The following is an 18,086-nucleotide window of genomic DNA, read 5'->3' as shown; positions in this document are numbered from 1 at the left end:
AGTCATATAAACAACTTCCTTCACCTTTTCTTCAAATCTGAGTGTTTAATTAAGCCATATATCATCGCAACCCCTCTAGTCCAGCTGTCTGTCAGAACAGAGGTTTACTGCAACTCCACCCTTTTCCCACCTTCAGCTTCAACAGTGCATTTCATTTTTTTTTCCTATCAGAGAAAAAAATTAAGATGAAGAGTTCCAATCCTCAAAGTAGTTCAGTGAACTGTCACAGTAATATCATTTAACCCCAGGGAATTTTCTGTTTAATTGCCACTCTCTCCCTTCCCCCAAAGGGCTACATCTTCTTTCAATGGTGTAATGGAAAGCACCGAATTAAGAAAGACAGAGAGAAAACATAATCGGTTTAAATTTTTAAACATCTAACCTTTTCACCAGTCACTTTTAATCATTTGCACCTGTGACTTTAATAATCAGCCTGGCAATCAGAGGACAGATCTAGGAGAGATGCCCCAATCACAACCATTATTGTATTAAGGAGCAAAGAAGAAAGCGATTTTCTCACATGTGACACGAAGAAAGTTTTACATGTCAGTAACACCCAATCTTGGGAAGAATAGAGCTCCTAGTACTTAAAATCTTCATTTTCTAAAAGTCAAAAGATTTTCTTAAAATATATACCTTACTGTATTTGTAAATATTAAGTTTTTACATTTTGTAACAATTTTTCAACTTTAGGGCTCAGAAAAAAAAAAGGCTCTAGAATAAGCAGAACATTGGGGGAGGCAGTGAGATGTTTGAACCATTCTCCCCAAGGAGAAATCAAAACCATTACATTATACCACATAACCATTTATTTCACTCTGCAAGGCAAACTTAGAGCACAGTGGTAATATTCTGAAAATGTGATAGAAGTTCTACATCAGTGAACACACAAGTTTGGAAGGGACAAATATGGTCGCTGTCAGTTGTAGTATGCCCTCAGCAAGTCAATAGCCCTGTGGGTGAGGCTCCCATATGGAAATCTTCCTTGACTGCCCAAGGCTGCATGGGATTCCCTGTGAACAGCATCTGGACCACACCTTGTTTGGTCACACAAGCAGCTGACAAGAGCTGGAGGAAAATGCGTCTGGCCCAGAGATGAGAGGACAGGGCCAAGAATCAAAATACGTCCCTCTAAAATTTGATGGGGAGGGCCCCTTAAAAAGGCTATTTATCCAGTCATGTTTTTCTAATCAGTCCTGGCCATTCACCGGCAGATGTTGGTCATTCTGGGGACTAACTGGTAGGATTTTGTGGTCCTGCAGCTGCCAGCCTTTCATAACCTCAGTGATGTTGTGGAAGCATCCATTTAGTGTATAAATATGCTTTTTTTTTTTTTGCATTAAAACACTGCCAAGTGAAATATTAGAGAACAAACTCCCCACCCAGTGCAGAAATTTTCCAGTTTCAAAGCATCTGGGATGAAGATTCCAAATTACCTGTAGCCAAAATTTCTTCTAGATTTTTTAAAATCCTCTTGCTTGTTGAGGAACCTACTGAGGAGCCTGCCAAAGATGACACCCACAGTTCAGATTATTGGTCCTACATTTACCTAGTTAGGGCAGGAAGAAGTGTTTGATGGTTACCCAGGATCCTTCCACTTGTAGCAGTAATGAACACCAAAAAAAAAAAAAAAAAAAACCAACACATCAGGACACTCAACTCCTTAGAGATTTAAAAGACTTCCAGAGGAATAAAGAGGAAAGAAATCTCTCCCTCCCCACTTTCACCCCCCACTCCGTGTGTGCCCTAGCCATGTAATTCCATGCAGTTCCAGAGAGAATCCTTTACTCCACAGGGCTCCTAGATCTGACCCCAGCAAAGCCAGGTTGGTCATCCTTCTCCCCACGCTTCCAATCTCCATACCAACCCCTCCCCACCACCTCGGGCCACCTACTTACCTGATAATGTCGTCGTTGTGTCCCAAGAAGAATTTTTGGCTGTGCTCTCGGGTGTTGTAAACCACCCCGACCCCAGCCACAAAGTAGACCACCTCCTTGCCGGCCGTGTAGTACAGGTTGTTGCGGCACTGGTGACCCCGGTACCCGTACACCCACTCCAGCCGGAGCTGGCAGCTGGGAGCTGTCCGATCCGCCATGATAAGCCGACCCCACTCGTCCCCCGGCCCCCCCGCGCGCGGGTCCGCGGCCCCTGCGCTCCGGGTCTGTCCTCGCCAAGACTCGGGCTGCGGAGGACCTGCAAGGGCTCAGTGTGCAGCGCTGGGCGCTGATTTCCGCGGCGACGCACAGACACAGCCCAGTGCGCCGGCCGCCACCATCATCCGCCGCCGCCGCCGGAGATGAGCCGCCAGTGCGCGGCCGCCAGACCCCGCCGGGCGCCCCGGCTCCCTCTCCCCGGGCAAGGCGTCTTCGCGGGCGCCAACACCCGCACACGCCTCACTGCACCTGCGGGCTTCTTCCCCCAGGAGAGGTTCTTGGGGGGGTCACCCCGCCTTTTAAATCAGGGATCTGCATATCCAAACACTGATTACCCAGTTCGCTCACTGAAGTTTGCAGTGCGTGGGGGCTTCGCAGCAGGCAACGGGATTTATTCTGTGACAGCTTTGATTTGACAGAAAACCCGGGTAAGCTTTGCCATCACCATCCTTGGATCCGAAACTGACAGTCTATACCCAGGATGCAGGAGAAAGGAAGAAAGAAACAGATTTTTTGTATAAGTCACCAGTCCAAGAAAATGATCCCCAAACTAAACCAAGGTTTTTTTGTTTTTTGTTTTTTTAATTGTCAACTATTCTCCTTCTCCCTCCAGATCCATTTCCTTAATGATATGAAATATGCCCAAAATGCTTCTGGTTGCTGATATGATTGAAGAGAATACTTGCTGTTTCCCCATTAAGCCAGGGTGAATATGCAACGGTCATTTTTTTTAGATCCTTCAATTAGTTGTCACGTAAGTATTTTTAAATTACATCCTCCGTGAAACCTCTCTTGACCGAAAAAAATCATGAAGAACTTAGCAGTTCTCACTAATCAGCAACTCCAAGTGCAAGCGTCATGAAAGATTTTTCTGAATTGGAGGAAACGAGACACTAGTGCAGTTGGAGGCAGGAAAGCACTACCTACTAACGCTCCTGGTCCCGAAGAAATTAAATAATTAACAAGTGGCAAAAATCGAGTGCCCCGCTTCACGAAGGTCTGAACTAGCTACGGGGACCCGTGGGCTCAAAGGTCAGCCTCTAGCCAGGCGGGGGGTGGGGGCCGGGACGCACTCCGCGCCCCCCACTCCCCCAACAACGGGCGCCCACACTACCCTAGCTTCGGCTGCCGCAGGTCCGAGGGAATGCCAGCCCCCAGGGACAGCCCGACCCGCGCGCACTGCCTCCCTGTCAACGTCCTGCACTCCTCCCACACCGGATCCAGCCTAGTCTGCAGAGCATCCCCGCTCTCTCCGCCTCTAACCTCTGCTCGGAGCGGGCGCCGCCAGCACGTCCCGGATCTCGCACGGGCGAGCGAAATCCTCTGCCTGCCCTCCCTTCCCCACCTCCCGCACCCGAGGATGGGCTTCGTCACTGGGGCGCAGCGGGAGACGGGTTCTTCCTCCAGCGGGCGCTCCGGGGGCGGGGCCACAGCGCAGCTTTCGGGAACCGCGGCGGCCGGTTACTAGGCGAGATCACGGCGCTTGGAAACCGCGACGCCCCAGAGCCTGGGGCCGCCCCTCTCTCTCCCCGCCCAGGTTTCTCCCTTCCTCGATGCATTCTGGGAATCGTAGTCCTTTCAATGCCGACTTGGTTAGGGAGCCCTCGGAGCTGGACCACAAGTCCCAGGATTCCGCACGCCCAGAGGGGGCCGTGCAGAGGCCATTACCGGCGTCGGTGGTGCCTCCTGTTCTCCCGCTGAGCAGAGGAAGGCGCATCAAGGGCGAACGGTTGTCAACCGCCCTGCGATCCCTAAGCCACTGAGGCGGTGGCGGGCGTGCGTGTGTATCTATGGAGAAGAGCAGTGGAGTTGGAGTAGAGATAATCTCTATGGCCCACCTCGAGAATTTCTTCTGCACCAGTGCCTGAGGGTTACTCTAGCTAGCCGACTGAAGCCCAAGTTTGTTTCCTACTTCAGGTTTCCTTTTTGTTCAGATGGGTTCTAATCTGTTAAAGTGCGGTGCTGCCACATTTAAGAAAAATGCTGGGGGATGTGGGCTCACTCTGCCTTAACCAGAGCCTTCCGTGAGCTACCTCCTAAATTACGACGGGATTGGGGAATTGAAGGACAACCAGATTTTGAAAATGGGAAGGTGAGAACGAGCCTTGGCCTTCAAACACGGATGTCTGTGAATGCCACTGCCCAAAGTGAACTATGAATTCCGGAGTAGCCCATTTTCGTATTGGGACCACAGCAGACCTGTGGAAAGAGATTTAAAAATTCCAGTGACTAAAGACTCAAAGGATGATAGAAGGGATATTGGGAGCATATCGTTTATTTTCCTCTCTGAGCTCTCCTGCAACCACTTAACTAGTTCTTCAACTACCTCAAGTTTTTTTTGTTTTTTGTTTTTTTAACGTTTATTTATTTTTTGAGACAGAGAGAGACAGAGCATGAACGGGGGAGGGTCAGAGAGAGGGAGACACAGAATCTGAAACAGGCTCCAGGCTCTGAACTGTCAGCACAGAGCCCGACGCGGGGCTCGAACTCACGGACCGCGAGATCGTGACCTGAGCCGAAGTCGGCCACTTAACCAACTGAGCCACCCGGGCGCCCCCAACTACCTCAAGTTTTAATACAGCCCTCTGAGCGGTAGGAAAGCCTCCAGAAGATTAGAAGTGCCAGAGTTTGGAAGAGCAGTTGCTGCCTGCAACAATGAAGATGTGAATTGGTTTCAATGTTATTTTTAAGGGAACAGGAATCTACAAATATGTGAGGTGGCATTGTGCAGATAAGGGCACTACCAAGAACAAAAGCAAAATTCCTGAAGAAGATTTGAGACATAAGCAAAAGTATAAATGACCAGTAATGCCTTACCATAAAACACTGCCAATGAATTATGTAGAGACAATAGATTCTGTACAGGAATTCAAAAGATGAAGAGCTTTTCCAGTTATAATAAGTCAGGAAAGACTTCATGGAGGAAATAGGAAGTACGGTAGAATTGAGATCGATCAAGATAACACTCTACATGGGTCTATGGAATAAAAAGATAGATGTAGGAAAACATAGATTTAGAAACAGTGAATAGAATCCGTGTGAGAGAGAATTCACGTAAGATGAAAAGGTTACATAAACCTGAAAGGTTAGATTGTGGATGGAGCTGAACCTAGAGGTTTCCACTATATCCTTAAAATAATGGAGAGCTGTTGATTTTTTTTTCCTTGACAAGGAGAAAAACAATAAAAACAGTAGTCTTCAATAGGAATAAAAAGTTTCATCAGGACCTGCCCATTATCAGGGGACTGCAGAGCCAGGGGAATAAGCCAAAATATATGGAACTAAGATACATAATTGGCTGCATGGAAAGGGCTGTGGAACAGGATGTTTCATAGGCTCTCAAGAAAGAGCAAAGGCCTGTCCCCTAGCAGAGGCTATACTGAATCCCAATAGATCTCACCCTTGTCCCTACTCCATCCTTTTCCAATATTAGACTATAGAAAAGTAGACAAAACAGTGCCCAGCCACCAAGCTATGACTCTAAGAAGATCAACTTATTCCTAGATAAAGTAGGAAGTATGTCAAAAATTCATGCACAGCGTATCAGAATAAATGATTCTGGAAAGAGCTGTCCCATCAAACAAGCAACAAAACAGGGCATAACCAATGCAAACCAAGATCCTGAAAGTTACATTATGTAGAACCCCATCTGGAAGAAAATTTATGTCAAAAAAGCAGATTGTCTACCAAAGAAGAATTTAGTTATAGTATGAACTCAAAATATCAAGAGCTTGAGGTGCCTGGGTGGCTCAGTCCATTAAGCATCCAACTCTTGATTTCAGATCAGGTCATGATTTCCTGGTTACTGAGATATTCCTGAGTTGGGCTCCATGCTAACAGCACAGAGACTGTTTGGGATTTCTTTTGCCCTCTTTCACTGCCCCTCCCACTCATGTGCTCGCTCTCTCTCTCTCTCTCTCTCTCTCTCGCTCTCTCTCTCTCTCTCTCTCAAGATAAATAAATAAACTTTATTTTAAATAATAAGAGTAACACAATAACAAAATACCAAGAGCTTAAAGATGGATACTAAAAATAAAAGCCAAGCTAAAAAAATAAATATAAACACAGTTTCAGATCTAGTGAATAGCTTTGAAACAACAGAACAACAACAAAAAAAGGGAATCAAATTACCAGTATGGAAAAAACACTGGAAATTATCACAAGAAATGCAGAGAGAAAAAGGAGATTCAAGAGAAATGAGGGGCACGTGGGTGGGTCAGTCGGTTAAATGTCTGACTCCTGATTTCAGCTCAGGTCATGATATGGTTTGTGGGTTCAAGACCCACATCAGGCTCTGTGCTGACACTGTGGAGCCTGGTTGGGATTCGCTGTCTCCCTCTCTATCTCTACCCCTCCCCTACTCGCTATTGTCTCTCTTTCTCTCAAAAATAAGTTAACAAAAAAATAAAATAGATGATGCTTAAGAGAGCAAAGCAAATCCAGCATATAGATCATTGGTATTCCTAAATTAGAAAAGTCAACAAATGGAACAGAAAAAGTATTCAGAAATAAAGTAATATATTAACTGAATCTGCACGTTAAAGGCATACAGTATATACCAGAAAAAAAAAGATGATAAAGTCTCCATGGAGGCAAAATTATTTAACTTCAAGAATAATACTTCAAAATCATTCATGAACTTTAGAGAGAACTATTGCACCATCTCTGCCAATTAGTAATTAAAAGGAAACGTTTAAGCATTTATTGTGTGTTTTGGGGGGAACTAAGGTTTATCCTCAGTTGATAAAGGAAAGCTATTTACCTAAGGATACCAGCTAATAAATGTAAGAAAAATGGTAGATTTAGAAAATTATGCAATGATGTAATTGATGCAGACAAAGGTCGTAAATGTATACTAAAATGATTAGATGAAAGAGTAATGCTAAAGAATCACTCTCACAGATTATGTACATTTAAATGGAAAGATCTGGAGGTCAAAATCTCAAACAAATTATAGTATCAGTGGGGTGCCTGGCTGGCTCAGTCAGTGGAGCATACAACTCTTAATCTCAGGGTTGTGGGTTTGAGCCCAATATTGGGTGTAAAGATTAATTAAAAATAAAATCTTAAAAAAAACAGTTTAGTATAAAAAATTTTTTTGTCAGTCTGTTGAATGTAAAGCAGAGGTTCTCAAAGTGTTGTCCAGGAACCCCTGAGAGTACTTGAGGGGCTTTTAAGGGGTCCACAAGGTCAAAACTATTTCCATACTAATATTAAGACACTATTTGGTCTTTGAAATCTCATTCTTGCAGGAGAGTGTAGTGATGTTTTCCAGAGGCTGCATGATATGTGGTATTTCAGTGGACTGACTGCCAAGGCAGATGTAAGTTTCCTTCCATCTTCTGTTAAACCAGATATTCAGAGATTTGCAAAACTGTAAAACAGGGTCACTTTTCTCACTAAGTTTTTGTTTTGTTTTGGAAAATAGAGTTATTTTTCATACACACAAAAAACAGTTTAGTATCATCAATACCAGAACAAACTGCATCTTCTACCTCTTGATATGATGCAATATGAAATACTGCATAAAATATTTTTGGCCAAATAATATCAAACCCAAGTCTAATCATGTCTTAACACCTAACTCAGTTTACAGAAAATATGGGATAGGTGAACAAACAAGTTAATTGAAACCACAAGGAAACAATCAGGTAAAGCCAGAAGATAGGAGAGGATACAACACAACTGGTCTGGCCTCATCAAAAAAAGTAAATGTATGAAACAACAAAAAATACAAAACAAAGTGCGGAATTATTCTTGTTTAAAAGAGACTAAAGAGACAAAAAAACTAAATACAATGTGATTAGATCTTGGGTCCTTTTAGTATTTTTTAAGGCTACAAAAGATAGTGTGGGTAGAAGGAATAATAGGGGACATCTGAACACAAAGTGGACACTAGAGGATATTAGGGAATTTGTTATTTTTTAGAAAATCTTATTCTTTGGAAATATATCCTGAAGTATTTAGGAGTAAAATGTTATGTCGGCAACTTACTTTCAAAAGATTCAGAAAGAAGTGTTATCTGTATACATACAAACACACACATGCACATATGCATAAGGAGAAATAAAGCAAATAAGGCAAATATTAGCAATTGCTAAATCTAGCTATTTTTTAACTTTTTCTGCATGTTTGAATTTCTTTAATAGAAAATTGGAAAAGAATGTTTTTTGATCTAGCCAGAAACAAAAATGGAGGATGGGTACGGAAAGAAATTAGGCTGGCTTCAGCTATCTGCCCTGCAACCTCCAATGCCAGAAAAAATGAAATAGTATCTATATATACTGATAGAGAAGCAAAGTATAACATCAGAATTATACACAGCTAAATTGTGTAAGTGTAAAGGCAACAGACATTCTTAGCACTAAAGAACCTAATGGCATTGTTTAGCACTTGTGACAATTATAATGAATTTTAATGGCAGATGACTAAGGACCCCAAATAAGCCATTTAAAAAGGTAGAGATTTCATGGCTACATTGAAATACAAGTTATGCTTCTTCCATCACAGCAAGTTTATTGCAGTGGTGACAATGAGACCTGTAACATTTTCTGCTAGGCCCATGGGGTAGAGTGGAAGTAACAAGACTTTTCAACATTAAAAACAATTAAAGAATACTTATATTTTAGGTCATTTGCCAAAATAGCAATCAACGTGCTTCCTGCAGTTTGACTTCTAGGGCCCTAAAGTAATTTGCTTGAAGAAATTGGATTCCAAAGATTACAGGGGGGAATTTTTGAAGTATGTCCATTTTCAAGTGGAGATCAAAAGCAGCCCAAAAGAAACAATTGTGGACTGACTGACAGTGACAATTGCGGATTGGACAAAAGTTCTTTTTAAAGGGGCTGTTTTGAAGATTATGATTCTGACTTTGGAGGAACCAAAGTGATTGGCAGTAGAAGGAATCACATGTGAAATTCCTTAAAAATTGACTTTAAAAATAACAAAAATAAAAAGTTTCTCTCATAAAAAGTCTGGAGGTATAGCAGCTTAAGGAAATGGTCGGCTGCTCAGAATCCTTTTATCTTGTTGTTATACTACATTCAGTACAGATCTTCCACCTCATGGTTGAAGATGACAAATCAAACTTCAGTGTTTACATTTGCGTAACAGCTAGCAGGAAGAAGAGCAGAAGATGGGCATATCCTCTCTAAGGATATTTTCTGTAATTTTCATACAACACTTCTGCTTATATCTCATTGGCCAGAACTTACTTAGCATCTAGCTGCAAGGGAGGCTATGCTTAAACACTGTATTCTTGGGGGCAATGTGTACATTTAAAATCAGGAGTATTAAGGGCACCTGAATGGCTCAGTTGGTTGAGCATCTCACTCTTGATCTTGGCTCAGGTCATGATCTCATGGTTCATGAGTTTGAGCCCCAAGATGGTCTCTGTACTGACAGCACAGAGTCTGCTTGGGATTCTTTCTCTCCCTCTCTCTCTGCCCCTACCCCATGTGCACATGTGAGCACTCTCTCTCTCTCTCTCAAGATAAATAAACTTTAAAAAAAATAAATAAAATCAGGAGTATTATACTGAACAATGGAAAAGTAATGTTGCTGTTCAGTAGTTTCTACTATCACACTCATGGGTCCTTTATGAAAAAACTCTGTTGATGATATTCAGCAACTCGAGAAGTGAACAAGAGGGTCAGAATTAGAGAAGTCGTGATAAAAAGATGGGAGGTGAGCTCTGAATCAATTTTATAGAGAAAGAGTTTTCTCTGTTCATTCCTCAGTTTCACTTAAGTGGTTTTTTTCTTTTTTTATTGTTAACTCAAGTAAAATTAAAACCTTTTTATTTTTAAAAAGCGGATATAATGTGATCCCATTCTCATGAAATTATTTCTACCCATTCAACCATCTGACCCTGAATCTAACTGTATCTGTTTGGAAGTATTATACTTCCCCAAAACCTAACTGGTTATTTCTGGAAAAGTGAGGTTTATAACAATTTATTGCTTTCTTCTTTATATCTTTTTGATGGTTCAAAAATGTTTGAAATGAGCATGTACCATTTTCAATAAAACAATAGGTCATTGCTCCTGAAAATATGTGTTAATAATAAATTACATTTTTATTGGAATAATATTTGGAGTCATTAGGACATACCCTTTGGTTGATACACGCACACGCTCTTAACTGGCAAGATCAAAGTCCTGTCAGATCACAACAGAGTTAGGACCAATGAGTGTAGCTATTTAACTACCATTTTCTTTGTAAAAGCTAACCAATTTATTAGAGCTAGACTTTGCAGTCTTGATCTCATCATAAATGAACTACTAAAAATTGACAATGATATTTTACCAGCTATCAACTAATGGGGTTAAAGTCCACATTTAAAAAAAAATTTTTAACATTTATTTATTTTTGAGAAACAGAGAAGGAGTGGGAGAGGGGCATAGAGAGAGGGAGACAAAGAATCCGAACCAGGCTCCAAGTGGTCAGCACAGAGCCCAGTGCAGGGCTCGAACTCACAAACGGTGAGATCATGACCTGAGCTGAAGTTGGACACTTAACCGACTGAGCCACCCAGGTGCCCCAGAGAGTCCACATTTTTAACCGAGTAAAATATTTAAAAACAGACCATTAAAAGATGCTCAACATCATTAAGCACCACAAAACTCCAAATTAAAACCACAATGAGATACCACTTCACGCCCATTGGAATGGCTATAATCAAAAAGACAATTACAAGCATCAGAGAGGATGTGGAAAAATTGGAACTCTTATATGTTGCTAGTGAGGCTATAAGATGGTGCAGCTGCTTTAGAAAACATTTGGGCAATTCCTCAAAAAAGTTAAACATAGGGTCACCATGTGACCCAGCAATTCCACTTCTAGACATATACCAAGCAATGTAACATCCATCCACATGAAAATTTGTACATGAATGTTCATGGCAGAATTACTCATAAATAGCCAAAAAGTGGAAGTAATCCAAATGTCCATCAACTGATTGACAAATAAGATATGTATAACCATATGAGATATTATTCCTCAATGAAAAGGAATGAAGTACTAATACAAGCTACAACATGGAACCTTAAAAATATTCTCAACAAAAGAAGCTAATCACAAAAGATCACATGATGGATGATTCTATTTACAGATGGAATGTTCAGAAGAGGCAAATCTATATAAACATAAAGTAGAGTACTGGCTTTCTACAAGAAAGAATGGGGAGGTGGGGGAAATGTGTGTGACTATTAATGGGTATGGGATTTGGGGGTGGATGATAAAAATGTTCTAAAATTACATTGTGATGATGGTTGCACAACTCTGAATATACTAAAAACCATTGAATTGTATATTTTAAATGGGTGAATTTATAGTATGTAAATTTCAATAGGACTAATAAAAATAAAATCAGTGTTTCACTTATTTTATTTGGTTGTTGCATGTTGATTCCCTGTGTATTGTACATAATAACCATTTCCATGTAACTCCTTAAATGTCATTCATTTTTAGAGAAGATATTATTATTATTTATAGAGGAAAAGATTGATTTTAAAATTTAAGTTTATCATTTTAGACTATCATCCAGAATGTATCCTATGTTAAATATTTTTATAGGAATATCAAACATTTTGAGTAAACTATAGAAGTCACATCAGAAGGAACAAATTCTAAGGCTAAAGAAATGGGAATTTATCAGTCATTTGTGGAGAAAAGAACTTCTCAAGTTTTTTCCCCACCTCTTTTCAAACACTTCTAACAAAGGATAAAGAAGCTCTATTGAGCTGTAATAGACACTACAGTCTAAGATCAAATCAATAAAAAGTTTCCAGGATTTTTCATTAAAGGTAGAGTTTCTCTATATTCTCTATTCAATAAAGATAACATGAAAGAACTAGATCAGACAAGTAGGAAAAGGCCTCTTTGATCCATGTTTGAAAAGGAACTATTCTAAAAAGCATTCCCAGATACCCAGAGAGAGTCTGTCTTTCAAATTGTAATTAGCTATGATTCTATGTAAAGTCTAGTTTACCTCAAGACCAACTTGCAATGTACAGACATCCAACTTGAGCACATTTGATATTTCATACTCCAAACATGGGTCCTGGTATAATTCTTTTTTTCTACTCCTGGTAATAATTCAGTTGCAGTGTTCCTTCCTACTAAAGCCTCCACTGAAACTTTTGCATGAGATCTCTAATCTCAAAGAGAGACTATGAAAAATTAGTCATACAACTAATAATATATGCCATACTTTCAGTACACTTGAAATGTTTTAGGTCAGTTATAATAGGGGTAACATCTAGTTGTTAAATGTGGATCACTGTATCTGACATCATTATATATTCTTCCTAAGTGGACCCTATAGGCTAATTAATATGTCTTCTGTAAAATTTTTGCAGTGTTTCCTATTAAGAGCAATGAGAAGTTCCTATAGAAGATGTTAATTTGTGTTTCCAAGTTTTAAATATGTGGTAATCTCAATGGTAGGTAGGATCCTATAATTGTAATTTAATAATTATTATTACTAATTATTGTTATTAATTATTAGTAGTTTTGTAATGCCTTCAGGTACACTTTCTGGAGCATTGTTCAAGCTTACACTGAAGGGATATTTGTAATCATGTCTAGAATCACAGGATTCTAGAGCTGAAAAATATCTTAGAGATACCTTAATTTTACTAGTAAAGGAGGTTCAAGTGATGGTCAAGAATGAAGATCCCTAACAACTTTGTTGAGTACTTGTATAGTCAAGCAGATAACTCCTTAGTACTGCTATGGGGAGGGATTAATAATGCTACACAGAAAGTATCATGGAACGGTGTGAGGGGGAAATCCTTTCAGTTCAGAAGACAAGGCTCTGGAGCCAGATTGCCCAAATTGTAATCCTTACTCTTCCATTTAGTAGTCTCTTGGCCTTGGGCAGTTTACCTAATCTCTCTAAGCCTCAATTTCTTCATTGGTAAAATGGACATAATAGCACCTACCTCATAGGATTGTTGTTAAGGATTGAATGAGTTAAATACATATAAAGCAACCTGGAGTCCCATAGGGACTCTCCTTTTCCTTGTGGAGCAGATTTTGCAGGAATATGGAGATATGCCCACCCAGAACCCATCACCTCCCCCATCTCTTCTAGACCATACTCCAGGTATCCAACACACTGGAATTATCAACACAAATGGCCCTGAGCCCACTTATAGGGTTACCTTGGACTGCTCCGCTGGAGTGTACTCTCCTGGGTCAGAGGATGACCCGAAGGGACAGCTATTTGTGGAGTGAAAGGCATGTATCTGAAACTTGGGTAAATGGGCTGAATGTCCACAAACTTGTATGCAAGGCCCATCGTGGACACAGGAGGAGGTAGGATGAGAAGAGAGGCAGCCTAGAGGCAGGGGACGAATTCTTCTCACACTGTCACCTTCTGGCATGGAACTCAAGGAATTCTAAGAATTCTGCATTTAAATCTGTCCTTCCAGGTTATTATGAAGGCACATTTGACAAGGTAAAAGGAAAGAACATATGTGATAGTCTACTCAATATCTAACTTTTAAGTGTATAGACATATACCATGGACCCCTTTAGTATTCTTGCCTTGCCCCAACTGGTGTTAGGGGTAAGCCTGGTGCCTTACCCATAGTAAGCATTCGATACATTTTAATCATTATTATTGCTGTTGTTATCACAAAAGGTAGCCAAATAAAATCTTTCCTTTCCCTCACTCACCAGAGAGAATACAGCCTGCCAAGAGAATGCTGATGTACAAGCACTCTCAGGTTAGAGATTTCTTAAGGCCCAAACAGAGAGGCAAAACCACTTTTCAGGTTAGCAAGTACAACAGGGAGGTAAGCAAAGCCCTTTGCAAAGATCAACTGACAGAAATTCCATACTAAACATGAACTGAGCATCAGCATTTGTAAATGTGAAGAATAGCTTCCAGGGAAGGCCTGTGCAACAACGAAACCACACTCCCAGCACAGAGCTGCACAGGGTAACTGTCCTTAGGACAAGAGAGTGATCCTAGAGAGGACAAGACAGTGACAAATTCTGTCAGATCTGACAGAAGAGAAAGCTAGACCTGAGGAGAGCAGAGCATGGATTATTCTCCCGGCCTCCAGGGCTAGGCTAGGCCTTAGCAACATTTCCTCAGTAAGGATGAGCTGGAAGTGGAACAGAACCCTACTGTTGTCTTTCACTATCTACTTTGAATATAGCAGAGAATGTGCTTCCGGGCATTCCGAATAGATTCATTTGTTATTTTTATAAAGTCCTGAATTTTACAACGTGTTCTGAAAAAGATAGAATTTGATCCAATCCTTACACTTCACACCTGCTGGTCATGATTTCATGGTTCATGAGATCAAGACATGCATTGGGATCTGCGCTGACAGAATTGAGCAGAACCGACTCAGAACTGAGACGTTTTGGGATTCTCTCTCTCTGTTTCTCCCCAGCTTGTGCTCTCTCACTCTCTCTCTCCTCTCTCAAAATAAATAAAAATAAACTTAAAAAAAAAAATATATATATATATATAAATGGAAAAATAATACCGTGGAAGTATAAAACAAAAACATGAGTTAATTCATCTACAACTTGGAGCAACATTTCTGATCATGATGCAAACTCTAGAACTAAAAAAGGCAAAAATTGATGCATTCAATTACCAAAAAAATGAAGACTTTTTGCATGGCAGAGAATACCATATGACAGTGAAAAGAAAAATTATTAACTAGGAAAAATATTTGTAATCAATATCACAAAGAAAGGGGAAATATCTCTAATATATGAGCTTCTTTTGATAAAAATTTTGATAAAATATTTTGACAAAAATAAGAACCCTCACTCTATGGAAAAAAGTGAGTAGGCACTTCACATAAGAAATCAAAATAGCCCTTAATCATGTGAAAAAAGGAATGGTCAAAATAAGAGAAATGCAAATTAAAAACTACACAGATTTCAAAACATGGAAGATCAACTGTACAGTCTCCAGGATACCTAAGGATGAAAAGAATAAAATGGACACGTCCTGGAGGATAGAGTCTAAAGTTAAAAAAAAAAAAATTAAAATGTTTTCAGTTGTCATATTGGAGCATAATAAATAATATGACCAGAATACAGTCAGCAAATTCCAGACTTTTGGCATTTCCCAAGGAAAACCTGTTTTTGGTATTTTAAAAAATCAATTACAAGAAATAAAAATGAGAGGTGGAGGGGTGCCTGGGGGGCTCAGTTGGTTAAGCAACCAACTCTTTTTTTTTTTTTTTTTTTTAATTTATTTTTGGGACAGAGAGAGACAGAGCATGAACGGGGGAGGGGCAGAGAGAGAGGGAGACACAGAATCGGAAACAGGCTCCAGGCTCCGAGCCATCAGCCCAGAGCCTGACGCGGGGCTCGAACTCACGGACCGCGAGATCGTGACCTGGCTGAAGTCGGACGCTTAACCGACTGCGCCACCCAGGCGCCCCAAGCAACCAACTCTTGATTTCCAATCAGGTCATGATGTCACAATTCCTGAGTTTGATCCTTGCCTTAGGCTCTGGGCTGACAGTGCTGAGCCTGCTTGGGATTCTCTGTCTCCCCCTTTGTCTGTGCCTCCCTTTCTCTCTCTCAAAAATAAATAAGCATTAAAAAAAAAGAGAGAGAGGTGAAGGGGAAACTGTATATTAGAAGGATACTTAAAAGACATACCAGTCTCATGGAGCTTATTTGGATTCTGATTTGAACAAACTTAAAAAAAAACAAAAAACAAAAAACCTCTATGAGATACCATAGAAATGTTAGCAGTGACTTAATATTTGATGGTTTTAAAGGTATTAATTTTTAAGTGTCATAATGGCAGTATGATATGCTTTTTAAAAGGAATCTTATCTTTTAGAGATACATGCTGAAAGATTTATGTGGGGAAAGTTTTGAGGTCTGAATTTGCTTAATTTGCTAAAAATAATCTGGAGAGGATAGGGAGAAGTGGGTGGGGCTATAGGTAAAATCAGATTGGCCCTAAATTGGTCATTACTGAAGCTGGGTTATGGCTACAAGTTGGTTCACGATACTATTCTGTTTTTAAAATTTTTTTTAATGTTTATTTATTTTTGACACAGAGAGAGAGACAGAGCATGAGCGGGGGAGTGGCAGAGAGAGAGGGAGACACAGAATCTGAAGCAGGCTCCAGGCTCTGAGCTGTCAGCACAGAGCCCCTCTCGGGGCTCAAACTCACAGACCGCGAGATCATGACCTGAGCGAAAGTCGGATGCTCAACCGACTGAGCCACCCAGGCGCCCCCTATTCTGCTTTTTTAATGTTTGAAATGTTCCATATGTTTCATATTTCCAATTTAAAAAAAACTGCTTTGAATACTGTTAGAGCCAGGACTCTGGACAGGACCCCACCTCTCTGATTGTCACAGCCAAGATTCTAAGTGGAACATCAGAAAAACAGCATCCTCTACAGAATCTTCTTTTGGATTTATTTCCATCTGAAGGCGTTTATCCATTCCCTGTGCACAGTGTTTTGTTATTATGGTCCCATTAAAATGGGTCAAGTAAAATCTTGGGTTATTATTTCCTCCAATGAGAAACAGCAAATACAGCACGACGGTTAAGGACTCAGGCTCCGGAGTCAGATGGCTGCACTCATGTCCAGCTCTGCCATCTGGATATGAGACCCTGGGCAAGTTGTGGAGATAACACTGATAACCATTTCATAAACATGTGAGGATTCAGCGATTGACATAATGCATGCAGTGTTGAGAATACCCAGAGCATAGTAAATACCCAAAATATTTATTATTGTTAATAATAGTAAATATAACCAACATTTAAAATATCTGCCAATAATAGTAAATATAACCAACATTTAAAATATCTGCCCACAGAAGTTTCCCACCAAAGAATTTAAAATAAGATATTAACTTAGTTATGCCCAAGCCTGTGTGATTGCCTGAGTTACTATTGCTGTGTTTATATGCTGCCTGGCCATGAATTTGGCATCTGTTCATGGAACCAAAGTTTTCGGATAAAGCTGTAGAATATGTTGGAACTGATGCTGCATCAATGTAAAAATTCTCCACGGCCTTAAAAGCATCAACATTACTTATATGCAAAGACTTCAATGAGCTGAATAATATGCCACAAATTCATTAAGTTGCTACCTTTATTGAAGTAGCCCAAAAGTTTTAAAATTGTACACAGAAGGCACCATACTATGTCATCAAATTAACAGCAGCAGAGTCCTCAGAACCAAGAAGTTGTGCCCTGGAGTGAGGAAACCACAGACACATTTAAAATCAAATGGCTTGGCCCCTGAAACCCCGGATTTCTGAAAACACTTTACTAATGGAAAGGAAACTAAAAAACTTACTTTTGTGAAGGGCCCTTCTGGTGCCTACAAATACCAACCTGATCTTCCATTTTAGTGAGGAGTTTTGGACAAAAGGTGGACAATCTGAATGGGGAGGGGGGCAGAATTACTGAGCCCGGGGCACACGGAATGAAACAAGACCTGGGGTCCTGCCCTAATCACTTTCTGCATGCCTTTGGACAAGGCACTCGGTCTCTTCAGGTCTTGGTTTGCTCAACTGTAAAGTGAAGGAGCCAGAATGACCTGTAGGACCTCTTCCACCGCTAAAACGTTACGGCCAATTCAAAGCATTAATTTGTTCTTGGCAATATGTATTTCAGGGAAGTCGTGTCATTTGACATCACTTATTGACATCCTACTTCAGAGAGTAGTGAAAACAAGGCAGAGTTGAACCCATTGCCCACAAGGCAGTGTGGGCTCTTTAAAAAGACTGGGTTAACCTTGTGAATATACTTAAAATTGTGTTGTCAATTATAGGTCAATAAAACTGGGGGGGGGGAGACTTAAAACAGTGGAATTGTATATTTTCAAATGTTAAGTTTTATGGTATGTGAATTACATCTAAAGAAGAAGAAAAAAAAAGACTGCTCATCTTCCACGAGCATCTTAGGTGGCCCA

The 18,086-nt window shown here is 40.5% G+C and overlaps 1 non-coding gene across 1 annotated transcript; it reads left to right on the top strand.

Moving 5' to 3' along the window:
• Nucleotides 1-8,597: 8,597 nt before the first annotated feature.
• On the top strand, nt 8,598-8,703 carry LOC125937194 (small nucleolar RNA SNORA1). Its single transcript, XR_007462289.1, has one exon. It is a non-coding gene; the product is annotated as a small nucleolar RNA SNORA1 (small nucleolar RNA).
• Nucleotides 8,704-18,086: the final 9,383 nt, after the last annotated feature.

Source organism: Panthera uncia (genome assembly GCF_023721935.1).
Source record: "Panthera uncia isolate 11264 chromosome A3 unlocalized genomic scaffold, Puncia_PCG_1.0 HiC_scaffold_11, whole genome shotgun sequence".
In the NCBI taxonomy this organism is placed as follows: Eukaryota; Metazoa; Chordata; class Mammalia; order Carnivora; family Felidae; genus Panthera; species Panthera uncia.
The sequence above is the reverse complement of the archived record's forward strand: the minus strand, read 5'-3'. Positions and strand labels throughout refer to the sequence as shown.